The sequence below is a fragment of the Hordeum vulgare genome, chromosome 1H, assembly GCF_904849725.1.
Source record: "Hordeum vulgare subsp. vulgare chromosome 1H, MorexV3_pseudomolecules_assembly, whole genome shotgun sequence".
Taxonomy (NCBI): domain Eukaryota; kingdom Viridiplantae; phylum Streptophyta; class Magnoliopsida; order Poales; family Poaceae; genus Hordeum; species Hordeum vulgare.
Window position 1 is genome coordinate 257,983,321 of NC_058518.1, and position 27,488 is coordinate 258,010,808.

Consider the following 27,488-nt stretch of genomic DNA (forward strand, 5'->3'; position numbering starts at 1 on the left):
ATATATCAATCTTTACCTCCGGACTATTCGAGAGCTCCTCGTCGTGTCCGTGAACTCATCCGAAATTCCTCACAACCTTAGGTCACCAACATAACAACTCAACTAAACTTATATCGTCACCGAACCTTAAGTGTGCAGACCGTGCGGGTTCGACAATTATGCAGACATGACCAAGATATTCTTCGGTCAATAACCAATAGCGAGGCCTCGATGCCCATATTGGTTCCTACATATTCTGTGAATATCTTTACCGGTCGAACCACGACGTCAAGAATTCCATCAATCCCGTATTCCATTCCCTTTGTCCATCGGTATCTTACTTGCCCGAGATTCGATCGTCGGTATCTCCATGCCTAGTTCATTCTCGTTACCCGCAAGTGTCTTTACTTGTTACATAATACAAGATCCCATGACTAACTCCTTAGTCATGATGCTTGCAAGCTTCTTGTGATGTTGTATTACCGAGTGTGCCAAGAGACACCTTTCCGTCATACGGAGTGACAAATCCCAGTCTCAATTCACGCCAACCCAACAAACACCTTCGGAGATACCTGTAGAGCACCTTTATAGTCACCCAGTTACATTGTGGCGTTTGATACAAACAAGACATTCCTCCAGTGCCCGGGAGTTGCATGACCTCATGGTCATAGAAACAGATACTTGACATGCAGAAAACACTAGCAATAAACTGACACGATCACATGTTATGTTCATAGTTTGGATCTTGTCCATCACATCATTCTCCTAATGATGTGATCCAGTTATCAAATGACAACTCATGTCTATGGTCAGGAAACCTTGACCATCTTTGATCAACGAGCTAGTCCTTAGAGGCTCACTAGGGACAGTATGTTGTCTATGTATCCACACATGTATTTGAGTTTCCAGTCAATACAATTCTAGCATGGATAATAAACGATTATCATGAACAAGGAAACATAGTAATAACTAATTTATTATTTCCTCTAGGGCATATTTCCAACAGTCTCCCACTTGCACTAGAGTCAATAATCTAGTTCACATCACTATGTGATTAACACCCAATAAGTTCTGGGGTTTAAGCATGTCTGCTTGTGAGAGAGGTTTTAGTCAAAGGGTCTGAACCTTTCAGATCCGTGGTTGCTTTAAAAATCTCTATGTCATCCTGTAGATGCTGCTACCACGCTTCATTTTGGACTATTCCAAATGATTGCTTCACTATACGAATCCGGTATGCTACTTTAGAGTCATCCGGATTGGTGTGAACGCTTGCATCAACGTAACACTTTACGATGAACTCTTTTATCACCTCCATAATTGAGAAAAATTTCTTTAGTTCTCAATTTACTAAGGATAATTTTGACTGTTGTCCAGTGATCCATTCCTCAATCACTCTTGTACACCTTGACAGACTCATGGCAATGCACACATCAGGTGCGGTACACAACATGGCATACTATAGAGCCTACGACTAAGGCATAGGGGACGACCTTCATCCATTATCTTTCTTCTGCCGGGGTCGATCTTTGAGTCTTACTCAAATTCACACCTTACAACACAGCCAAGAACTCCTTCATTGACAGATCTATTTTGAACTCCTTCAAAATCTTGTCAAGGTATGTATTCATTGAAAGTTTTATCAAGCGTCTTGATCTATCTTTATAGATCTTGATGCCCAATGTTCAAGTAGCTTAATACGGATTTTCCTTTGAAAAACTCCTTTCAAACAACTCTATATGCTTTCCATAAATCCTTCATCATTTCCGATCAACAATATGTCAACCACATATATTCATCAGAAATTCTATAGTGCTCCCACTCACTTTCTTGGAAACACAAGTTTCTCAAAAACTTTGTATAAACCCAAAAGCTTTGAGCATCAAAGCGTATATTCCAACTCCGAGATGCTTTCTCTAGTCCATGGAAGGATCGCTGGAGCGTGCATACTTGTTAGCATCCTTAGGATCGACAGAACCTTCTGGTTGTATCACACACAACCTTTCCTCAAGAAAACCGTCGAGGAAACAATGTTTTGACATCCATGTGCAAGATTTCAAAATTGAAAAATGCAGCAATTGGCAACATAATTCCAACAGACTTTAGCGTCGCTACGAGTGAGAAAGTCTCATCGTTGTCAACTCCTTGAACTTGTCGGAAACCTCTTTGCAACAAGTTGAGCTTTCTAAAGGGTGACACTTACCATTATCGCATGTCTTCTTTTTAAAACACCAAGTAGTTCTTCCAAAGTCTACATTTAGTTTTCATACATGGATCCTATCTCGGATTTCATGGCCTCCAAACATTCATCGAAATCCAGGCCCACCATCACTTATCCATAGCTCCCAGTTTCATTGTTGTCCATCGAAATGACCTTTGAGACAAGATTACCATACCACTCCATAACAGTACATGTCATTTTCGACCTACGAGGCTTGGTAGTAACTTGATCCGAAGCTTCACGCTCATCATTATTGGCTTGCTCCTTAATTTGGTGTAGGCGCCACAGGAACAACTTCCTGCGCCCTGCTACACTCTGTTTGAAGTCACGGTTCAACAACCTCATCAAGTTCCACCATCCTCCCACTCAATTCTTTCGAGAGAAACTCTTTCTCGAGAAAGGACTCGTTTTTAGGAAACAAACACTTTGCTTTTGGATCTGAGATAGGAGGTATACCCAACTATTTTGGGTATCCTATGAAGATGCATTTATCCACTTTGGGTTTGAGCTTATCAGGCTAAAGCCTTTTGACATAAGCATTTTAGCCCCAAACTTTAAGAAATGATAGCTTAGGTTTCTCCAAACCATAGTTAATATGGTGTCACCTCAACGGAATTAAATGGTGCCATATTTAAAGTGGATGTGGTTGTCTCTAATTCATAACCCCAAACCAAAAGTGGTAATTTGATAAGAGACATCATAGTATGCACCATATTTAATAGGGCGCGACTACGGTGTTCGGACACACCATCATACTATGGTGTTCCGGGTGGCATGAATTGTGAAACAATTTCCACATTGTCTTAAATGTATACCAAACTCGCAACTCAGATATTCATCTCTACGATCACATCATACACATTTCATCTTCTTGTCACGACGAGCTTCAACTTCACTCTGAAAATTGAAATTTTCAATAATTCTGACTCGTGATTCATCAAGTAAATATACATGTATCTGCTCAAATCATCTGTGAAGTAAGAACATAACGATATCCACTGCTTGCCTCATCACTCATTGGACTCCATACATCAAAATGTATTATTTCCTATAAGTCACTTGCTCGTTCCATCTCACTAGAAAACGAGGCCTTCAGTCATCTTGCCCATGTGGCATGATTTGCGTGTCTCAAGTGATTCAAAATCAACTAAGTCCAAAAGATCCATCTGCATGGATTTTCTTCATGCTTTTACACCAATAGGCATGGTTCGCATGTCTCAAACGATTCAAAAACGCGTGAGTCCAAAGATCCATCAGCATTGAGCTTCTTCATGCGTTTTATAGCAATATGACTTAACCGGCAGTGCCACAAGTAAGTGGTACTATCATTACTACTTTGTATATTTTGGCATCAATATTATTAACATGTGTATCACTATGATCGAGATTCAATAAACCATTCATATTAGGTGCATGACCATTGAAGGTATTATTCAAATAAACAAAGTAACCATTATTATTTTTAAATGAATAACCATATTGCAATAAGCACGATCCAATCATGTTCATGCTCACCGCAAACAACAAACAACATTTAGTTTCAACACTAATCTCGAAGGTAAAGGGAGCGTGCAATGGTGATCAGATCAACCGTGGAAAAACTTTCAACACACATCGTCACCTCGCCTTTAGCTAGTCTCCGTTTATTCCGTAGCTTTTATTTCGAGTTACTAACATTTATCAACTGAACCGGTATCTAATACCCAGGCGCTACTAGGAGTACTAGTAAAGTACACAAAAATAACACATACTTCTAATATACTTATCTACCAACTCTCTATGGCAGTTTCGCCTCGGTGATCATTCCCCTCATCATAGAAGCACATAATCTCGGGATTGGGTTCAACCTTGGGTTTTTCCAATGGAGTGACAACTGACTTGTCATTCTTGAAGTTTCCCTTCTTTCCCTTGCCCTTCTTGAAACTAGTGGTTTTACTAACCATCAACACTTGATGCTCCTTCTTGATTTCTACATTCGCGGTGTCAAACATCGCGAATAGCTCAAGGATCATATTCTTCATCCTTGGTTAGCTATAGTTCATCACAAAGCTCAGTAGCTTGGTGACAGTGACTTTGGAAAACTATGTCAATTACTATCTCATCTGGAAGATCATCTACCACTTGATTCAAGTGATTGTAGCACCCAGACAATCTGAGCACATGCTCAACGATTGAGCGTTTCTCCTTTACTTTGCGGGAAAAGAATCTTGTTGGAGGTCTCATACCTCTCAACACGGGAACGAGCCTGAAATCCCAATTTCAGCTCTTGGAACATCTCATATGTACCATGACATTCAAAACGTCTTAGGTGCATCAATTCTAAACCGTAAAGCATGACACACTGAACTATTACGTAGTCACCAATAATGTGTATGTCAGATGTTCGCAACATCCACACACGACGTTCATGGGGACAGTACACACAGCGGTGCATTAAGGACATAAGCCTTCTATGCAACAATGAGGATAATCGTCAGTTTACGGACCCAGTCCGTATAATTGCTAGAATTATCTTTCAACTTAGTTTTATCTAGGAACATATCAAAAACAGGGGAGCTACAATGCAAGCTAATCATCAACAACATAATTTGCAAAGACATTTTGACTATGTTCATGATAATGAGTTCAGTTAATCCTATTTCTTATGAACTCCCACTCAACTCAACATCCCTTAGGTTGTTCAAGGTTGTCATGATCCAAATCCACCAACCCAAGTCCAATCATCGCGTGATATGAGGTGGCTTCAATGGTGAACATCTCCATGTTGATCATATCTACTATATGACTCATGTTTGACCTTTCGGTCTCTTGTATTCCGTGGCCATGACCGTACAAGCTAGGCTCGTCAAGTTTAACCCCGAGTGTTCTGCGTGTGCAAAACTGTCTTGCTCCCGTTGTATGTGAACGTAGAGTCTATCACACCCGATCATCACGTGGTGTCTCGAAACGACAAACTGTCGCAACGGTGCACACTCGGGTAGAACACAATTTGATCTTGAAATTTTAGTGAGGGATCACCTTATAATGCTACGGTCATCCTAAGCAAAACAAGGTGCATAAAAAGGATTAACATCACATGCAAATCATAAGTCACATTATAGGGCCATGAACTTGTGCTTTTTGATCTCCATCTTCAAAGCACCGGCATGATCTCCATCGTCACTGGCACAACACCATGATCTCCATCATCATGATCGCCATCATTGTGCATCCATCGAGGTTGTCGCGCCAACAATGCTTGTACTACTAAAGCTACTGAACTAGCGATAAAGCAAAGCATCACCAAGCACCAAAATAAATTAAAGATAACCCTATGGCTCGTGTCGGTTGCTGTAGCATCGACATGCAAGTTGTAGGATCGAAAGTATGTCTAGAGGGGGTTGTGATTAGATTACTTGACAAGATATTTTTTTCCTTTTCCCAATTTTATTTGAGAGGCAGCTACGACAGTAATAACAAGTCAAGTACACCCTATACATGGAAGTCTAATAGTATAGTAGAGAAAAGTAAAACATGCAAGTGTAAAGTAGAGGAGTAAGGTAGGGAGATCAAACACATGAGGCTGACACGATGATTTTTGGCATGGTTTCGATAGGTGGCGCTATCGTATGTCCATGTATTGGAGACTTAAACCCACAAAGGGTAATGGCTGCAAGAGTCCACGGAGGGCTCCACCCACGGAGGGTCCACAAAGAAGCGACCTTGTCTATTCCACCACGGCTTCCGTCCACAGAGGACTAGCCTTACTCACAGTGGATCTTCATGAAGTAGGAGATCTCACTGACCTTACAAACATCTTGGTTCAACTCCACAACACGAAGTAGGAGGCTCCCATGCGACACCTAACCAATCTAGGAGGCACCACCCTCCAAAAGGTAATAGATGTGGTAGATCAATGAACTCCTTGATCTTGTGCTTCTAAAGATAGTCTCCTCAACACAAATCACTCTCTCACAGAATATGCATGGGTAGGAGAGGTTGATTTGGTGGAAAGCAGTTTGGGGAGGCTAGAGATCAAGTTTCAAATAACTGGATTGAAATATCTTGGTCTCAACACATGAGTTGGTGGTTCTCTCTCAGAAAATGGATCTAGCAATGTGTGAGTGTTCTGAGTGCTTCTCCCACGAATGAGAGGTGGGTGAAGGGGTATATATAGGCAGCAGCCAAAATCCAACCATTACACACAAAAGGGCAAACTCGGTGACACCGACTAGCACAAAGGTGTGGACTTTTGAATCTCGGTGAGACTGATATATGAAACTCGGTGGCACCGAAAAGGTGACTAACGGTCAGATGGTCAAACTCAGTGGCACCGATACTCAAACTCAGAAATTCTGATTTTGTGTATCTTGGCAACAGAATGTTGGTCACACTGAACTCGGTAGCACAAACTGGGTTTCAGTTGCACCGATTTGGTGGGAATGGCTAGGGTTTCTGTCTCAGGTCAAACTCGGTGGGTCGGATATGGAAATGTTGGTTACACCGAATTTGTGTATGTGGATCTTGATAGAGTGGATATGTGGGAAAAATGACTGAGTGTTTTGGTGGCTAACTTTGAGCATTTGTGCAATCAGTTCATTTCACTACCTCTCCCCCTTTTAATAGTATTGGCTTTCCTATGGACTCAAATGTGATTTCTCACAAATATAAAATGAAGAGTATTCTATCTTGAAGCTTGAGCCAATATTATTCCTTTCTTGCATGGAGGGGCATCTCCACATAAACCTTAAGCCATAACATCTTTTTAACTTTTTCTGAAATATACTTGGAAAATATATTAGTCCAATGATGCATATGTTGTGATCAATTATCAAAACCACCCTAGGGAGAAATTGTGCTTTCAATCTCCCCCTTTTTGGTAATTGACGACAACATACAGATCAAAGCTCCGACAGCAGATATAATCAATGATTAGCATCGATGCTTTGAGAAGTATGTGAAAAGTAAGAGCCCCCCCTAAATTTGTGCATTATTTAAAATTTGCATTTGAATACAAATGCACAATCGATTAGGATCATGGGTCACTCTTCCATGTCACATACATCTTGGTGTTGCGTATACAAAAATAGGAATGAATAGCAATGCACATGGCACCAACAAGATAAGTGAATGATCATCACTAAGATAGCTAAGAGACAATAGTGTAGCATCAAATGAGATAAAGCGTACGATCAATCACACGGATAGGATAAAGTCATCCAACAGACCAAAGTTTTTAAAACCAAATGAGAGAAAATAAGGTCAAAAGCTCTCTCTCTCTCTCTCACTCTCTCTCTTAGTCTATGATCTATACATTTCTCCCCCTTTGGCAACAAGTTACCAAAAAGTTCAAAGGTATAGAACTACTCGTCTCTCTGGGTAGCTGATGACGGAGTCCACAAAAGAGCGTCCATGAAGGCTTTTGTTAAATGTCCTAGAGCTGGTGGAGTTGATACTGGAGGTGCTCGAGCTAGAGCTGGTGCTAAAGGTGCTGAAGCTTGTGCTGAAGATGACTGTCTTGTCTCCTGAGCAAGTATAACAGTTGACCTAGGCCTGGTACTGAACTTAGTAGTAGTGGGAGGATGAGACTCTTCCTCCTCCTCCTCATCATCATCTTCATCATCTGAGTGTGGGATCTCCACTGAGTCAACTTCATGTTGAACTTGTTTGACTATAGTTGTCAACTCAGAATCCTTCACATCCATGTCATGAAACTTAGTTTCCACGACTATCTCAAGGCTTTTCTGACTTTGTAGTATCTCCTGGATTTTCTTCTCCATGCCTTGGACACAGCTAACTAGAAATGTCATTTGCTCAGCTTGAATTGTGAGCATTGTAACTAGTGGTGGCCTATTTCTAGCAGCCTCAGTTTCTTCTTCTTGGGAGGAACTGGGATCTCCTCAGGAGCTTATTCCTCGGCATCTTCTGGGTCTTCATACATTGAAGTCTTTCTTCCAACAAGATGAACAGTTCTCTTCCTGGGCCTCTTCGCACCATCCTTCTTGGCAGTTACATTACTGGATAGTGTTGTGCTCTTCCTGGCATATTTAGGTGCTCACAAACCAGTAGGAGTAGCAGTTACTTTCTTGACAGCCTTCCTTGGAGCCTTTGAAGGAGCTGAAGTTTCCTCTGTCATATATTCTAAGTCCTCTTCATCAGAAACCATGTTCTTCCTCTGCCTGGTGGCTGCCTTGGGAAAACCATGAGAGCAGGGAGAACTTGGGTCAGATGCAGACTTCTCTGGACTAGTGCCTGAGTTCATCTCAACACTTTGCTCTCTGGAGTCATTTTGACTATCTTCTGAACCAAACATATCTGACAGGCAAGCACAAACTCAGCAACAAATAGCAAAACCTGTGAAGTGGATATAGGAAAGGCAGAAAGGATGAGCATCACAATATTCATATGTTTTTGAAAATTTTAACACAGAAATCCTTAGTTTTAACTTTCTGCAGAACACATATCGGTGGAACTGACTTTGAACTTTTGGAGTCTCTGGGACACATGAACTCCTTAACAGAAACTTGGTCATCATTTCGATGGAACCAAAAATGACAACTCGGTCTCACCAAGTCCATTCTCAGGAACCCTAGGTTCAAAACCGGTAGCACTGAGTTTTGCAACTGGGAGTCACCGAGATGGGGTCTGCGGACAGTTAACCCTAAAAACTTCCTAGTTCTCTAATCTACAGGATTCATCTGGTGGATAGAGAGGATGCTGTCGGCGTTCTGGGAATGGGGGTACCCAGAACTGCCTGCCTGTGGCCTAGGGCTGTCTCACTACATCAAGCAAGCACAATCGGGCATGGCACCACTCAAGGCAAGGTCCTCGTGAGGGGCCAAGCCTCGCGAGGGGGAGCAACATCAAGACCCACATGGGGCCTCGCCAGGACCCCTCCGGAGCGGCGGATATTCCGAGGCGAGACCTGGCCTGAGGAGTCAAGGATGATGCGAAGGAAGGACACGCGAGCAGCAAACAACAGGACGGTGCAGTTTCCCCTTTAGTGCAAAGGGGTCGAGGACGCACACAGGTCTTCAAGGCATCTCCCAAAGGTTTCCATTCAGGTGCAACAAGGACACCACCACCCACCAGCAGGACGGACGTCATCCCTGGACCCGTCCCTGCTGCGTTGGCAGTCACTTTGCAGGCATAGACTACTTTTGGATATGGGAAGCATGTTCCCCTGTCCCCCTTTAAAATTGGCCGTTGTGAGATCCCTTCTCGCTGACGCGATAAAGGAAGAGGACCTGGGCCGCCACTATATATAGAGAGTAGGTTACTTCATAGAGGGGGGATTCATTCATCCGCCCACCTGCACCACACAAAGGCCACCAAATCTCCGGAGGCCCTTGAACACTATACTAGTTCATCCACCAACCTCCACGAGAGGCAATCCACCAAAGCAGGAGTAGGGTATTATGCTTCTCAGCAGCCCTAAGTTGGGTAAACTGCCGTGTTCTATGTCTTCCTCAACATCGAGTGAATTCTCTGCCATCCCCAGCAAGTAGCAAGTTAGGTGAGGCGAGCCCGTGAGAGATCTTCGTACACGCCCCTGAGTTTGAATCTTTAGGGTTTTGCGGAGCCCGAAATCCGACATTTGGCGTGCCAGATAGGACACGTGTCATGGTCTTCTCCGATCTTCATCTTCCCTAAGCCCCTCTGCTCTGATGACCGGTGCCCAACAAGCTTCTTCAAGACTCATCGAGCTGGCTTCCAATCGTCATACCGAAGCGATCGAAAGCACGTGTACTGGCATTGTAGTACCAAGCGACTTGTACCACATCGCCAACATCATCTCCACCGTTGCAACCACCCGCGCCACCCAGGCGCACGGCGGTTAGGCGGCGCCCCCAGCATCCACGACGCGCCGCATCAACTTCGGGTACCTCGGCGCGCACAACGCGCTGCAGATGGCAAGCGAGATGCTCCGCCATCGACCGACGCAAGGGGGCTTCGACGCCTGGGTGGAGCACATCACGGAGGAGACCGCCATCGCCTAGAAGGCCATCCAACCCCACTCTTTTTCAAGGCCGCAGGCACCGGGCGCCAGGGGCTCGCACCTCGTGCCGGTCCCCGGGCTTGCAAGCGACGAGTCCCCTCTTGCGCTGGGCAGGGACGAGAGAGACTTGTCGCATGCTGCCCTCCTCCTCCTCCAGATTCTGGTGGCCGGCCTCGAGGCGCAGCATGCCGCAACCACCAGGTGCGGGAAGAGAATGGCAGGACATTCGATGCACACACCGGAGTGCATCACCAAGACCAGGTCAGGCCCCGACAACCCGGGGCGGCTAGGCGGGAGCGCTCCCTCAGGCGCAGCCACTGTGCAGTGGAGGCGGCGGCACGGACAAACTACGACGCCAGCAGGAGCAAGCGACTTCGTGCGGAGGTCCATGACCGGGGGGACCTCCCCCCGTGTTGGGGAACGTCGCATGGGAAACAAAAAATTTCCTACGCGCACGAAGACCTATCATGGTGATGTCCATCTACGAGAGGGGATGAGTGATCTACGTACCCTTGTAGATCGTACAGCAGAAGCGTTAGTGAATGCGGTTGATGTAGTGGAACGTCCTCACGTCCCTCGATCCGCCCCGCGAACAATCCCGCGATCAGTCCCACGATCTAGTACCGAACGGACGGCACCTCCGCGTTCAGCACACGTACAGCTCGACGATGATCTCGGCCTTCTTGATCCAGCAAGAGAGACGGAGAGGTAGAAGAGTTCTCCGGCAGCGTGACGGCGCTCCGGAGGTTGGTGATGACCTTGTCTCAGCAGGGCTCCGCCCGAGCTCCGCAAAAACGCGATCTAGAGGAAAAACCGTGGAGGTATGTGGTCGGGCTGCCGTGGAAAAGTCGTCTCAGATCAGCCCTAAAACCTCCGTATATATAGGTGGGAGGGAGGGGAGGAGGCAGCCTCAAAACCTAAAGGTTTGGCCGAAATTGGAGGTGGAGGAGTCCTACTCCAATCCTACTTGGAGTAGGATTCCACCTTCCCACTTGGAAACTCTTTCCACCTTGTGTTTTTTCCTTCTCAAACCTTATGGGCCTTAGTGGGAACTTATTCCAGCCCACTAGGGGCTGGTTTATCTCTTCCCATAGCCCATGAGACCCCTTGGGGCGTGACACCCCTCCCGATGGTCCCCGGCACCCCTCCCGGCACTCCCGGTACACTACCGATGAGCCCGAAACTTTTCCGGTAATGCACGAAAACCTTCCGGTAACCAAATGAGGTCATCCTATATATCAATATTCGTTTCCGGACCATTCCGGAAACCCTCGTGACATCCGTGATCTCATCCGGGACTCCGAACAACATTCGGTAACCAACCATATAACTCAAATACGCATAAAACAACGTCGAACCTTAAGTGTGCAGACCCTGCGGGTTCAAGACCTATGTAGACATGACCCGAGAGACTCCTCGGTCAATATCCAATAGCGGGACCTGGATGCCCATATTGGATCCTACATATTCTACGAAGATCTTATCGTTTGAACCTCAGTGCCAAGGATTCATATAATCCCGTATGTCATTCCCTTTGTCCTTCGGTATGTTACTTGCCCGAGATTCGATCGTTAGTATCCGCATACCTATTTCAATCTCGTTTACCGGCAAGTCTCTTTACTCGTTCCGTAATACAAGATCCCGCAACTTACATTAAGTTACATTGCTTGCAAGGCTTGTGTGTGATGTTGTATTACCGAGTGGGCCCCGAGATACCTCTCCGTCACACAGAGTGACAAATCCCAGTCTCGATCTATACTAACTCAACGAACACCTTCGGAGATACCTGTAGAGCATCTTTATAGTCACCCAGTTACGTTGCGACGTTTGATACACACAAAGCATTCCTCCGGTGTCCGTGAGTTACATGATCTCATGGTCATAGGAACAAATACTTGACACGCAGAAAACAGTAGCAACAAAATGACACGATCAACATGCTACGTCTATTAGTTTGGGTCTAGTCCATCACATGATTCTCCTAATGATGTGATCCCGTTATCAAGTGACAACACTTGCCTATGGCCAGGAAACCTTGACCATCTGTGATCAACGAGCTAGTCAACTAGAGGCTTACTAGGGACAGTGTTTTGTCTATGTATCCACACAAGTATTGTGTTTCCAATCAATACAATTATAGCATGGATAATAAACGATTATCATGAACAAAGAAATATAATAATAACTAATTTATTATTGCCTCTAGGGCATATTTCCAACAGTCCGCTGCGGAGAGGGACCGCCACCGTCGCGCTGCTGAAAGACCTTGGAGGTCGATCAAACACCTACATGGAGCCTTACGTACCGTGTTATGTAACACCACCTGACCCTCCCGTCGAGGAAGAGCCTCAAGCGTCCACCCCATGCGCTAGTCCTCCTGAGGAGTAAGGAATTCTCTTGGGTCCCCCTTGAGCCGGACCCTAGGGCGGGGAGGCGCCCCCAAGCCGCGGGGCGTGACGCCAGCCGCCGCCCCCGCGGAGAAACTGCGAAGAACCGGGTCCCCGGCCTCAGGAGGACGAGTTAGATAAAGCAACGAGACACAAGTGGCACGGGTCACCCACGGCGACTATGGTGCTGGTGTGGGCGCCGAGGGCCGGGCCTCACGAGGCGCCCCTCAGGCGCGAAGAACCTATGCGAGGTAATTTTTTGGGCTCACTGCTCTAGGGGGTGTCTGCTGGCCACATGAACTTGAAGTGTTCAGGGCACACCTCTACCCATCATATCATTTACGCACGCTCCCATAACTTCTGCTACATCCATTCGGCGATCTGACATCTTACCTTGCTTGCATCTTCGGGCGATCTATCTCCCCCCCACTCGGGGGCTCCGGCCGGTGTGCATCGCCCCGTTGCGGGGCCTAGGGAGGCCCCGTGGCTTCCCAAGGCCACAATCAACATGATGAAATGGGGGCCGCTTGAGCATCAAGAGGGGGCTCCTGAGCATCGAGCCTCAGGGGCCTTACCGGTCATAAGGCCACCTGCCACCCTTGATGCCGTCCACGGACATTCGATCCTTATCAGGGGTGGTAGGGCTTGACACCATAGTTGTGTTCGTCCATTCGTTCACAAGGAAGGGCGGTTCGCTCGAACGTCAAAGGGGGCTCCTGATCATCGAGCCTCATGAGCCTTACCGGTCATAAGGCCACCTGCCACCCTTGATGCCATCCACGGACATTCGGTCGTTATCAGGGGTGGCAGGGCTTGACCCCGTAGCTGCGTTCGTATGCAACGATGGTCGGGAAATGCACGGGACTGGGACCTGCCGACGTAGAGAAGTTGAAAAGCCCTCAACAAGTCTCAGGAGAAGGAGCGGGCGGGGCCTCGAAGGGCCCCATCTACAAAAGGGATCAGGTGAAAACTGCCCCCAAGGAGGAAACATCGCGAAGCTGGAGCGCCCTCGCGTTCGCCCTACAGTCCCCACGGGACGTGCATCAACCCGTGGCACCTCTGCATCATCCTTCAATCCTTCCGGACCCTACTTCATCCCATGACACTCTGACGTAATAACGAGTTGCGTTTGTATACCCCCCCCCCCCCCCCCCGAGGACACGGAGGGGTCTCTCCCACACATAGATGAAGCCCTATGCTCTGCGCTGGGGGGAGATGGCAGCGGAGATTAGCCTAGGTGCCGGAGGCAGCGTTTGCTTGCTTCTTCTTGGAACTTGAATTATCCTGTGCTGGACTTAAATTTGTGGATTTCAAAAGTTGATGTATGAAAAACGAAAAGGGGGCGGAATTTTCTCTTTCAGTTTCTCGTTTCATCGGCTTTAAAGCCTCCTTTTCTGGATGACATTTTATGAGGAGCTAAACGCTCCGCACCACCCCTAGGCGCCAAGGACCGTGAAAGCAAGGACTTTCCGCCCCAGGGGAAAACATTTTCAATGGTCGAACCCCGCTCAGAGGCCCAGATCGAAGCACGATACCACCACAAAGAGTCTCGGGAGGCCTCAGGGCGCCGTGGGGCGATGACAAAAGGGATGGAATGGGGAATCGCTTGAGCGCCAAAGGGGGCTCCTGGGCACCACTTAAGTTGCCTAACCGGTCATAAGGCCACTCGCCACCCCTGGTATCGTCCTAGAGCTTCGGTCAGTTCCGGGGTCGGCAGGGCCCTGCCACGTGAAGTGCGCCGAACCTAACGGCGGTGGGGAAATATGCGGTACCGGGGCTTGTTGACGTAGAGTGGCTTGAGTGTCAAGGGGGGCTCTTGAGCAACATGCCTTAGGGGCGTTACTGGTCACAAAGCCACTCGACGAACTAGGTGTCGCCCATGTCGGCACCCAGGGCGTCGGGGCTTTGCCCCGTGAGGAATAACCTTGGTAACGGGTTGCTCCTCACGGAGGCATGGAAATGTGCGGGACCGGGACCCGCAGACATAGTGTGCCGAATGGGCTCCACCCCATCCCACCGACAAAGCAGGAGCTACTCAGGAGGAGCTTCGGAAGGGATCGACGCAAACCCACGAGCTAAGTACCCCGCAGACCCAGACGGGGGCCATCTGGTTTCGTGTTGAACCAAGAATGAATTAAAAACACGCGTACTAACGACAGGATCGAGGGACTAAGGACTAAGCTGCGGCAAGGAATAAGGCCATCAACCAAGCGTGCAGCGGCACAAACGATGCCTCGGGAGGATGGGACCTCCTGAGGGCCCTGGCCGTCGTTGCCCCCGAGCAATGGTTGGGTCAGCGACGGGCCCTATGCAAGGAAGCCAAGCCGCAACGACTACCACCAAGTAAGCCATCGATTCAAGAGCGAACGGAAAAAAGAAGAATGGCGAAGGTGACATACAAAAGTCTAACGCCTGACACGGCAGCGTTCATGGTCCAACATTACACGGGCAGGAAAACAAAAGATGGGGGATGCCTAGGTGGAGAGGCCGCCGACACCGCCCTTGGCACCGGCAGGCTCAGCGTCGGAGCCTTCCTCCTCACTAAAGACGGGCACCCGGATGTACTGCTCCACCAGAGCGTCCATGCTTGGGTGCATTTCGTCCTGGAGAATACGCCGGAACTCAGCAGGCACTGGCTTGATGACGCGCTGGAGATCAAGCTGTGGGATGAGGCGGCACAGGTTGGAGAAGACGAGCGTTAAGGCAAGGCCCAGAAGCTCGTGCACATCAGACGTGTTGTCCTCCTCCACGAGGGAGACGCTGGCCTCCAGCGTCTCCACCACCTTCTGGAAGTGTCGGGGGGATAACCCCGGGGTAGCCTCATCGAGCCTGCTCCTTCATTTCCTGCCCAAAGGATATCACCAAGTACCGTTTCCCAAGGCCCAAGTCTTTTGGCCGGCTAGGCTGCACCTGCCGGCAGGAGGACGAGGTGGCCCACTCTTTGGCCGGCCAGGAAACCCCTACCGGCTAGAGGCGAGACGACTACCTCTTCCTGACCGTCTTGGCCAAGCCAGCCGGCTAGGAACGAGGCGGCCGTGCCCAAGCCGGCTAGCCAAGCAGGCTAGCCGGCCGGGGATCTCATGTCACATAGATCGTAGGTCATGACGAGACTCTATGATTAAAGGTAGCTACGCGTCAGCAAAGGTACTAGATCGGAGTGCCCGGCAGGTACGAGCGTCGGCGGCCACGCCGCTGACCTACCCCGGCTCTGATCCATCACCAAGCATAGTATCGGACCGTCAAACTACTACTCCATTACTGCACTCGGCGTGGGGAATAGTGGAGGCGGTTGTACTAACTGCCCATGATGAATCTCGCTGGACGACGCCAGACGACAGCGCGTGCTCGGCGTCAACCTTACGCGAGAGCTTCATTGGCCAGTCAACGGGTCCCACCGTCAGACGAGACCATGCAGCCGGCGGGCCCCTCTAGCGACAAGACAAGACCCTCGTGGGCCCCCTGGCCAGCCGGCGAGGCTGCCAGCCGGGTCCCACTCTTGTTCCAATTATCCATATTGTATGCCGGTGGGTTCGTCTATAAAACCCCCCGGTCGCCCTCCATGCAGAGGGTCGGTCGAACAACACTTCACACCCACCAACCACATAGAGAGGGGCACAGACGAGCCAACTGCTCCCCTCTTCCTCCTCCTCAACACAGCTCCAGGAGCAACCTTGTAATCTATCCATATACATCATACACTCCGGCAGGACTAGGGGTCTTATCTCTATGGAGAGCCCTGAACCTGGGTACATCGTGCTTTCCATGCTTGTACCAACCTCGTCCCCAGCGCCCTCCATTGTCCCTTCGGTTCTCACCGACTTTAGCCTACCTATGGCATATGTTGTGAGTATTCACGGACATTTGGCGCCCACCGTGGGGCCGATCGCGGGATCGGCTGGCTTTACGCGCTGGGCGGGGACCCGCACCTACACCACCGGACGCATCGCATCCGGATCGATCTGCATGCCCGTGGAGCCCGCTTTCGATGAGGCAACACCGATGATGATCGATGTCCCCGTCCGCCATGCGGATTCGGACGAAGATTCCGATGGCGAGGCACTTCCTAGCATCGTCGTCGCTGCTATGGAGAACCTCAGCGTTCTCTTTAGCGACCTGCGTTTCAATGACGGTCCTTGCTACTTCGGCGAGGACTTCGACTTTGAGCTATGCGCCAGCTTCAGCAGGCTCTCTATCGCTGAGATGCATGCACAGGACGTGTACCCCAGCAACATACTCGTCTTGGATGGCCCTTCGCCGTCGCTGGGGTTCATGACCCCGTACCATGTCGCCGCCGTCTCCAACGTCGTGGAGGTGATGGTTATCGGCGCTGGCACCAGCGTGGCTCATGGCAAGGCGTCAGCGGACGCTGGTGAGCCTGCTGTTGTCACCGCTGACACTCTTCAGGACGCTCTCGCCGGCCTGAAGACACCCATCGCCGCTTCCGCAAACCCTAACGACGCTCGAGCCTCACTTGAGGAGGCTCACAAGCATATCTTGGAGGAGGGCATTGCCATCGCCTCGGCAAAGCGTCGGATGGAGGCCACGCAGCGCGAGTATAACTCCGCATACGGCCTGACTCCGATTTCCGAGGCCCCTAGCCGGCTTGGATCGGTCCGCGACCGCGGCCGGTTCATTGCTGAGATCTTAGGCGGCAACCAGCCCACCGACGAGACCCCTGTGGCCAACTTGCGAGCGGCGTAGGCGGCCATGGAAGAAATGACAAGCTTGGAGGGCGAGGAGCGCGCCTTCCAGGAGAAGCGGGTCAAGGATCTCCTTGACGCCGGCAACCGAACAGCAGACGCGGCTTGACCCTGGTCAGGCCTAGTCAGAGTCTCTGGGACCCAACCCCAGAGCGTGTCGCAACCCTAGCGGTCAACACCACGCGGAGGGATCTTCCTCGCATCGCACCTCCGGTCGGAGGGGCGAGGGAAGTCAAGACCGGCGCTCCCAGTGCCAGAGCGAGCATACTTTGAGCAGGCGTCGCGGAGGCGACGACAGCGACTCGGCGTGTGAGGTTCCTCGTCCAGGGAGGACCCACGCTTCCGGTTTGTGAGGTGCTTCTTCGCTCGCGGCTCGAATCGACGCTCGCATTCCCCAGGGTGACCAGGACGCCCGCAGGCGTCTCATCACCCTGGCCCAGTCAGCCCTCCTGGAGGAGGACGGTCCCATCGGTCCGGCCTGCTTCGGCCCCCGGATCCGAGGGTAGCCATTCCCCCGAGGCTTCACCTTGCCTCGGGACACGCCCAAGTAAAATGGCACTGCCAAGCCAGAGGAGTGGCTGATCGACTACACCACAGCTGTCGGCATAGCCAGGGGCAATAAGCGCGTAGCAGTCCGCTATGTGCCACTCATGTTGGTCGGCTCTGCTCGGACTTGGCTTAACAGCCTTCCAGCCAGCAGCGTGAACTCATGGGTGGACTTCGAGGAGGCGTTCGTCCACAACTTCACTGGCACCTACAAGCGCCCTGGCCGGCCTCGCGAGCTAGCCATGTGCGTCCAAAGGCCCGACAAACCCCTTCACGACTACGTCACTCGATGGACGGAGCTCCGCAACTCCTGCGAGGGAGTGCATGAGATACAAGCCATCCAGTACTTCATTCACGGCTGCCAAGACGGCACCCTCCTCAAGCACAAGCTCATGTGCTCCGAGCCCACCTCTCTGGCGGTACTCATGGCCAAGGCGAACAAGTACGCCACGGCCGACTCGGCGATGCGAGTCAAGGTGACCGCCTCGGACAAGGCTGTCCCCATGCCGGCTACTCCCAAGCCGGCCGGGGACGGTCGAGGCGGCCAGAACAACAACAAGCGCAAGGCGGATCAGATGGATTCGCGCTCCAACAACAAGTTGGCAGCCAACGTGGAGGGCGAGACGTCGGCTCCTCAAGCCGGCCCTCAGCGAAAGCGTCCCAACAGGGGAAACGCAAACTGGCTGCCCAAGCAGACCTTCGAGCAAGTGCTTGACGCCCCCTGCAAGATACATTCTGGGGCACAGCCGTCTACCCACACCCTTCGACAGTGCAGCTTCGCACGCCGGCTCTCGCAAGGGGATGGGTTGTCGGCTGCCCCAGGTGCACAGGCTGCGCCTCATGCATCGGCTCCTGGTCCTGCTTCGGCTCCACCGCCGCCGCCTCGCAACGACGGCCGCCTCCACGATGACCACCCCCATCAAGACGGAGCATTTGTCGTCTTCACAAGTGAAGGTGACGACAAGCATAGCCTGCGCCAGAGACGGTGTGAGGTGAATGCTATAGTTCCCCAGGTTCCCCAATACATGCATTGGTCTGACAGACCAATCACATGGAGCCGGGTGGACCATCCCGCGGTGATGCCCAACCCGGGCTCATATGCGCTCGTCCTCGACCCCACCTTTGCCTCCAAGAGGCTCACCTGCCGGTTCTCCCGGGTGCTGGCCGACGGCGGCAGCAGCATGAACATCCTCTACCTCGACACTCTCCTCAAGCTCGGGCTCAAGGAGACGGACCTCCTGCAGACCAACACTGTCTTCCGCGGCATCGTGCCTGGGCAGTCCTGCTCACCTATCGGCAAAATCCAGTTGGACGTCCTCTTTGGCGACAAGGCTCACTTCCGCCGAGAGTCCATATGGTTCGAGGTGGTGGACCTCAGCAGCCCATATCACGCGCTGCTGGGCGGACCGGCTCTGGCCAAGTTCATGGCTATACCGCACTACGCCTACCTGAAGATGAAGATGTTGGGTCCAAAGGGCATCATCACCATTGTTGGCGACTACAAGAAGTCGCTCGAGTGCGCCCAAGATAGCAGCCGCCTCGCCGACGCCCTGGTGATCGCTGAGGAGAAGCGACAGATCGACCGGCTCGTGGCCCAGGCTACCGAGCAGCCGACGATTCCTTCTCCTCCGTCCCAGTCGGCCGGCGAGGGCTCCTTCAAGCCGGCCAAAGAGACCAAGTAGGTGCCACTCGACCCTGCGAACCCCAAGCAATGCGTCACCATTGGGGTTGGCCTCAGCCCCAACTAGGAAGGTGAGCTCGTCGACTTCCTCCGTGAGAATCGGGACATCTTCGCATGGTCCCCCAAGGACATGCTGGGTATTCCGAGGAAGTATGCCGAGCACAAACTTCACGTGCTACCGGATGGAAAGCCGGTAAAACAACCTTTGCGCCGCTTCACCGAGGGGAAGCGGCGCACAATTGGAGAAGAGATGGGCGAAGCGGCGCACAATTGGAGAAGAGATTACCCGGCTCCTTGCAGCCGCTTCATCATGGAGGTCTTCCACCCGGATTGGTTAGCTAGTCCAGTCCTGGTCCTGAAAAAGAACAACACCTGGCGAATGTGTATCGACTACACTAGCTTGAATAAGGCCTGTCCGAAAGACCCTTTCGCGTTGCCTAGGATAGATCAAGTGATCGACTCCACTGCAGGCTGCGAACTGCTGTCGTTTCTTGATGCTTATTCAGGCTATCATCAAATCAAGCTGGATCCAGCTGATCGCCTGAAGACCTCCTTCATCACGCCCTTTGGGGCCTACTGCTACACCACCATGACGCTCGGTCTGAAGAACGCTGGTGCGACGTTCCAACGCTGCATGCAGCAGTGCCTACTGCCATAGATCGGCAGAAACATCCACGTCTATGTGGATGACATCATCGTCAAGACGAAGCAGCACTTCAGCCTCCTCGACAATCTGTGGGAGACGTTCGCCAACCTACGCGAGTACAAGATCCGGCTCAACCCGAAGAAGTGCGTCTTTGGGGTTCCTGGCGGCAAACTCTTGGGGTTCTTCATGTCCGCTCGTGGCATCTAGGCGAACCCCGAGAAGATCGGCACCATCGAGCGGATGGTGCGGCCGGCTCGGATCCTAGACGTCCAGAAGTTCGCCGGCTGCCTGGTGTCCCTTAGCCGGTTCGTCAACCGACTCGGTGAGAAGGCCCTTCCAATCTACCAGCTCATGAAGAAGACGACAAAATTCGAGTTGAACGACCAGGCGGACGAAGCCTTCCGCGACCTCAAGCGGGTCATCTCGAGTCTGCCAATCTTGGCAGCGCCGGCTGAAAGGGAACCCATACTCATGTACATTGCAGCGACCACTCGCGTGGTTAGTGTAGTGTTGGTAGTTCAATGCATGAAGGAGGGAAAGGTACCGTTAGTACAACGACATGTCTACTACCTCAGCGAGGTCTTGTCCGCCTCCAAGCAGAACTATCCCCACTACCAAAAAATGTGTTATGGCGTTTACCTTGCTGCAAAGAAGTTGAAGCAATACTTCCAAGAGCATGCTATCACTGTGGTGAGCACTGCTCCACTTTCAGAAATCATGGGAAACTGTGATGCAACGGGCAGGACCGCCAAGTGGTCTATCGCCATGGCGGACCACGATATCCGCTACAAGCCTCGCATCGCCATCAAATCTCAAGTGGTGGCCGACTTCTTAGTCGACTGGGCCGAAACCCAGTTCGAGCCGCCACCTCCAGACTCTATGCATTGGCGGATGCACTTCGATGGCTCAAAGATGCGGACCGGTCTAGGAGCCGGCATCATCTTGACATCTCCGAAAGGAGACCAGCTCAAGTATGCTCTCCAGATCCACTTCGCCGCCTCCAACAACGTCACCGAGTACGAAGCACTGGCTCACGGCCTCCGGCTCGCCAAGGAGATTGGCATCCGGCAGCTCATATGCTTCGGCGACTCAGACTTGGTGGTGCAGCAAGTTTCTGGCGAATGGGACGCTAGGGACGCCAACATGGCAAGCTACCGCTTCCTCATCCAGCAGTTCAGCGGCCCCTTCGAGGGCTGCGAGTTCCACCATGTTCCCAGAGCAGACATCGAGGCGGCTGATACACTGGCCAAAATTGGCTCCATGAGACAGGCTATCCCAGCCGGCGTCTCCCTCGAGCAACTCTACAAGCCGTATATCAAGCCATCTCCAGAGTCGGCACCGATCTTCGTGCCGGCTGATTCTACGATGCAAGCGCCGTCGGCTCCACCAGCTATGTCGGCTACAGCTCGTGTGCCGGCTACGCTGGCTATGCCGACTCCAATTACGGCACCGGCTGAATCTTTGGTGCAAGTGCCGTCGGCTCCACCAGCTACGCCGGCTACATCTCCTGTGCCGGCTACGCTGGTCATGCCGACTCCAATAGCGGCACCGGCTACAACAACAACTCCGGCTCCGCCCTGCCTCGAATCCTATCATCTCGACACCCAATGGGTGGACGTCATGGAGGTAGACGGCAAGCCAGCTTCCACGACAGCACCAGAGACACCTCATCTTGAGCCCACGAATGCTGCTTCATCAAGGGCGGGGGCTGCAGAAGCCCCTAACAGTCAGGTCGAGGCGGAGCCAGCCCTTGTGTCAATTCCGTCATGGGCTCAACCCATCCTGGCCTTCCTCCTTCGCGACGAGCTTCCTCAAGACGAGGCGGAGGCGAGGCAGATCCAGCGCAGATCTGAAGCCTATGCCATCATCAATCGCGAGCTAGTGCGGCGTAGCGTGACTCGCGTGTTCCAGCGCTGCGTCGAATCAGAAAAGGGACAAAAGATCCTCACAGACATTCACCAGGGGGTGTGTGGGCATCATGCCGCCTGTAGATCCCTGGTGGCCAAGGCATTCCGCCACGGATTCTACTGGCCCACGGCCTTCGAGGAGGCCGTGGATCTAGTCGATAAATGCGAAGGCTGCCAATTCTTCAGCGCAAAGAGCCACATGCCGCCTTCAGCCCTCAAAACCATCCCCCTGTCATGGCCTTTCGCCGTCTGGGGGTTGGACATGGTGGGGCCCTTCAAGACGGCTCCTGGTGGCATGACCCATCTCATGGTAGCCGTCGACAAATTCACCAAGTGGATCGAGGCCAGACCTATCAAGAAGCTTGATGGCCCCACGGCTGTCAAGTTCATCACAGACATCTCTGTTTGATATGGCGTCCCCCACAGCATCATCACCGACAACGGCACCAACTTCGCCGAAGGCGCTCTAGCACTCTACTACTCCAAGGTAGGCATCCGGCTCGATTTGGCGTCGGTGGCACATCCCCAGTCAAATGGCCAAGCGGAGAGGGCCAACGGCCTGATCCTGGCCGACATCAAGCCAAGACTGGTGGCACCACTTGTCAGGTCAGCCGGCTGCTGGATCGAAGAACTGCCGGCTGTACTATGGAGCCTCCACACCATGCCCAACCGGTCGACCGGCTTCACTCCGTCCTTCCTTGTATACTGGTCCGAGGCTATTATTCCTACGGATATCGAGTTCGACTCGCCTCGGGTCACCCTATACACAGAAACGGAGGCGAAGGAGGCAAGAGAAGATGGTGTGGATCTCCTAGAAGAAGCAGGGACTTGGCCTTGAGGTGGACGGGCATCTATCAACAGAAGCTGAGATACTACCACAGCAAGAAGATCAAGCCTCTCTCTTTCAAAGAGGGAGACTTTGTCCTCAAAAGAATCCAGCACACTAGCAGCCAGCACAAGCTCTCATCACCATGGGAGGGACCCTTCATCATCAGTAGGGCATTGCACAATAACGCATACTACTTGATCGATGCCCAAAAGCCAAGGAAGCGCAAGAGGGACGACTCCGGCCAGGAGACGAAACATCCATGGAACACGGCATTGCTTCGCCCGTTCTACTGCTAGAAGGCAAGTATCAAACACGGCAAGAGCATGCACATATGTATCTTTCTCCCTCTTCAGGGTTTCCCAATGAATGCAATGAAAATAGCATGCCTCATGCTTCTTTTTAAGTTCATATCTAGAGTGCACTCCGTGATGCCCCTTGCTGGCTCTAATAAGCTCGGGGGCTCGCTAGCCGCCCGGACGCCTTCCTTGCATTGTAGAAGAACACATAGTGTACGTCGGACCGATCCCTGGTCACCTCGTAACAGTTGCAGACCGGCTCCCGGCCGTCCGGCTAGCGAGGCGACGCCAGGTAAGGCCAGATGCATGCAAAGTTTGACTACAAAAAGGTTGCCGGCTCGGGTTGGCTTGATCTATTTTATGATCTCATTCTAGCCGGCCTCTGCTGGTTTATGTCTGAATCTCTAAGTCTTGATGGCTTCGAAAAATCTAAGTCTTGTATTCTAAGGCCAGAAACCTCAACCCAGTCACAGAACGGCTCCCGGCTGTCGGGCTGGCGGGGTGGAAACTTGGGAATACAGGGATTGGAGAAAAAGAAGTCAACTAGGAACCAAAAGATAAAGATATAAAACAACACGCATGGCAATACGAATATAATGCTGAATACATACATTCAAAATGCATTGGCCCACGACCGAGGTTCATTACACCCCCTAGTGGGTGGAACTGTTGGACTAACAAAATAATTTCAGACAACAAAAACAGGACACCAGCTACGGGGCTACGGCCTCCTCGGTCGCCCCGTCTGCTGCTCCTGAAGTGGTGGCTTCACCATCGCCGGCTGCTCCCGAGGCGGTTGCGTCGTCTCCTTCGCGAGGGCTCCCGGCTCCTTCTGCACCAGAGTCAGCATACGCCACACCGCTGGAGGCGGCAACATTATCCACCTCGTGGGCCGTCTCGTCAGAGCTGCCATCAGCGTCAAAGGGCTCAAGGCCATGTAGATCCTCAGGGATCACATCGCCGCCTTCACCCCGCTCCAAGTTGAGCTTGTCCCAAGAGGCGTACGTGGCGATGTCGCTGGCCCTCACGTGGAGCGCCTCCTCCACAGCCTACAGCTCCGCCTCCGAGCCGTTGCACTGAGCAATGAGCTTGCCCAAGTCCAGGTTTCGATGCCAGGACTTGGCCAAGCGCAGGGCCATGTAGACTCCAACACGCGCAGCCGAAGCGCGCCAGGTGTCAAGGCAATCCTCGCTGGCTGCAAGCCAGTGGGCTAGCCGGCTCATCGATGCCGGCTCCATGCCATCCGGCCACAGGGCCGCCACCATCAACGAGCCTGCGACCTGGAGCCAAGCCACAGACTCGCCCAGGGCACGCAGGCGGGCCCTTAGGCCCACTCCGATCTCCTCCACGCTCCAGGCGAAGGTAGCATCTACCTCCAGCCTAGCCGCGCGGTGCTCCTCACGGCTCACCTCGACGGCCGTGTCGGCTACGCCGTGTGTCTCAGGGAAGAGGCCTGAGACAGGGAAAGGGGTGCAAAAACGTGTAAGAGGAGGATACGGCCAAGAAAGTCCAAGCCAAAACAAAAAAGAAGACTCACGATGGAAGGCGCCATTGGTCTCATGAGCGCTCTCCAGGACCTTGAGCTCCCGCACCTTGCTCTCTTGAGTAAGGCGGGCAACTTCCTCCTGGAGGGTCACCGCAGAGTCCAGGGCCTTGGCCAACTGCGTCTGTTTTTGGACAAGGGCCTTGTGATAGCCTCGCTTATTATGGATGATAGACTACTCATATCAATAAGGAATTCCTTCTTTTCCGGGAGCCCATTCGAACAGAACTATGATGGGTGACCGACCGGGAAGTTGATCCCGGGTGCGCATGAGTGAGGACAAAGTGCGCAGAAAAGACTAGTATTGATATGTGGGGCCAGTCTAGATCCCGCCAGGAGTAACGACCGCTGACGGGTGTGTCCGGGGCGTTACAAGTTTGGTATCAGAGCCGACCCTCGTGGTTACACGGATGTTTGCGGACATGTGCGCAGTCATGTTGTTCATGACATTTGTGACCCGTCGTGGCACACGACATGTCACATGTACTGGACTGGAAGCACAAACGTTTGTGCCAAGAGGGAACGCTCCTGTGGCCCGACGAGGACGTCAGTTCCTTTGAGTAGTGTGGTGGTGTATGTGATAGCCTGGCTAACGACAGCCGGCGGGTGTGTCCGGGGCGTTACAGGCCTCCTCCTTCTCCCTCAAGGCGGCGTCCTTGAGCTTCATCTCCCTGAGATGAGCCGACGCGAGGCGTTCCATGTCGGCAGAATGGGAGTCGTCCTTCTCCTGCAGAGAGGCACGCACCTGCTCCAGCTCGACACGGCTGGCCGCCTCGAGCTCCTTCTTCTCCGTCTGGAGAAGAGCCAGTTTCAACTGGAGCCGGCCGCCTGTGTCACGCAGGGCGTCCTGCTCCATGACGACTTCGCCTAGCCGGGCTTGGAGCTCGGCAACCTGGCCATCGACCGCTTGGTTCTGAGCCCGCGGCTCGTTATAAGCCTGCACCTCGGCATCATAAAGATCCTGCAAAGCAAAGAAGAAGCAGAAGTGAGATTCGGCCTGGTTAAGTCATAACCAGCCCGATTCTCGGGGAAGCTCAAAGAGATTCGGCCCGGCCGATGCTCGGCCGGCCCGATTCTAGGGGGCTACGCCCAGTGGGTGCGTTGTCGCGCCCCCACTGATGCAAGAAGAAGAAAAGGAAAAAAAATTCAAGACCAAGATGAGGCACTTACCCTAGTGCGTTCCTCCAAGCGCTCCAAATCGCTGCCCACCACACGGGCCGCCTGATCCACCTTGAACCGACTGTTGGCAAACAGCGACACCAACTACGGGACACCGTGGAGTGCAGTGCCTACAGGCAGCCTCGCACGCGCCAAGACTTCATCGGCCGGCTCCCGGCGCGGCCGGACATTGATGGGGGACGACGATGGCGCCGGCTCCAGGTGCCGGCGCGGCGGCCGGCTATGCCGATGTCCTGGCCGGCGCCGCCTCCTCGATAGGAGGTGGATGGGCCGCGTCCGACGCATCCATGGTCACCCCTGGCGCATCAGGGGCCACGTCTAGCACGTCCAGGATCAGATCCGGCGAGTCGGGCGCCGCCTCGGCCCTGGGGGAGTTGGGGATCACCTCTAGGTCCACCGGTGTACAGGCGTCCTGCTCGGAGGGTTGGGACTCCTCAGCCCTCGGGGCGCGCCTCGGGGCCGCCTGGCTATCTGGCTCTTCCACGCGAGCATGCGCGGAGGGGTCATGTCTAGCCTTCGCACGCTTCTCCACTGGCTTCTCGCCCCGACTGGGGCGAGACTGGCCCTCGTCCGTCTTACCCGCGGCCGCGTCCCACCGGCGCTTGGACTGCTCCTCGAGCTCCCGCTGGGCAGCGTCGGCTGCTGCCCAGCCGGCCCGCTCGGCTACGGAGGCGGTGTCTTTCTCCACGTCCTCCACCTCCCTGCCGAGGGACATTCTTAAGGAACAAAAGGGGGAGGAACCCTTACCCCACGTCGATGGGCACCTGCCTCCTGCCGGCACCACGGCGCTTCTTGGCACTGCCTGCCCATGCTCCGGCTGGAGGACCCGTCGTCGAGCGCTTAGGAGCCGGCCTGGAAGCTGTGGCACCCTTGCCCTTCTTCCCGGCCGCCTCGTCAGTACCGGCCGCGTCGGCACTTTGACGTCGACCGCGCGTCAGCGGCGGGCTGGTGACCTCCTCCACCCCGTCGGAGTCTTCCTTGAAGGCTGCATCAGATAGGAATGAGGAAATCTCGTCGTCATCCATCCAGTCTACGACGGAGGGCTGCGGATACTCACCAGACGGCTCCGTCCATTCCGACTCCAGCGCGTTCTCCGATCCTTCGGAGGAGTCAGAGCGGGACTCGATCACGCCCTCGTCCTCGATATCCGAGGCGTCGGACGCCGCCACGTCGGGAGTAGGCGGGCGGAGGGCTGTGTGCAGCTGCTCGAACATCTGCGCAAAGGATTCGACAGCCGGCTCAGCGAGACGGCCAGTCGCGAGACAAACAGCAAAGAACAAAAAAGAAAACCTACCACCGGAGGCGGTCAAGACCTGTTGTAGGGGGTCATCCCCCATGACCAGTTCCCGCTGTCGTCCATGCGGGCGGTGGAGATCAGGTTCACGCTTCGTGCCACTGAGCTGGGGGTGAATCTCTTGGTGGATGTCCTATAGGGGTCATGCCGGCTGCTCATCTGGCAGACCGAATGGGGCCACCTCTGCAGCGGCATGATCCTGCGAGTCACCATGGTGGTGAGCAGGTCGCGGCCAAGTAGGTCGCCTTTCTCCAAAATCTCGAGGTGGGCGCCGATCTGCGCCACCTCGGGAATCGAATTCGGGA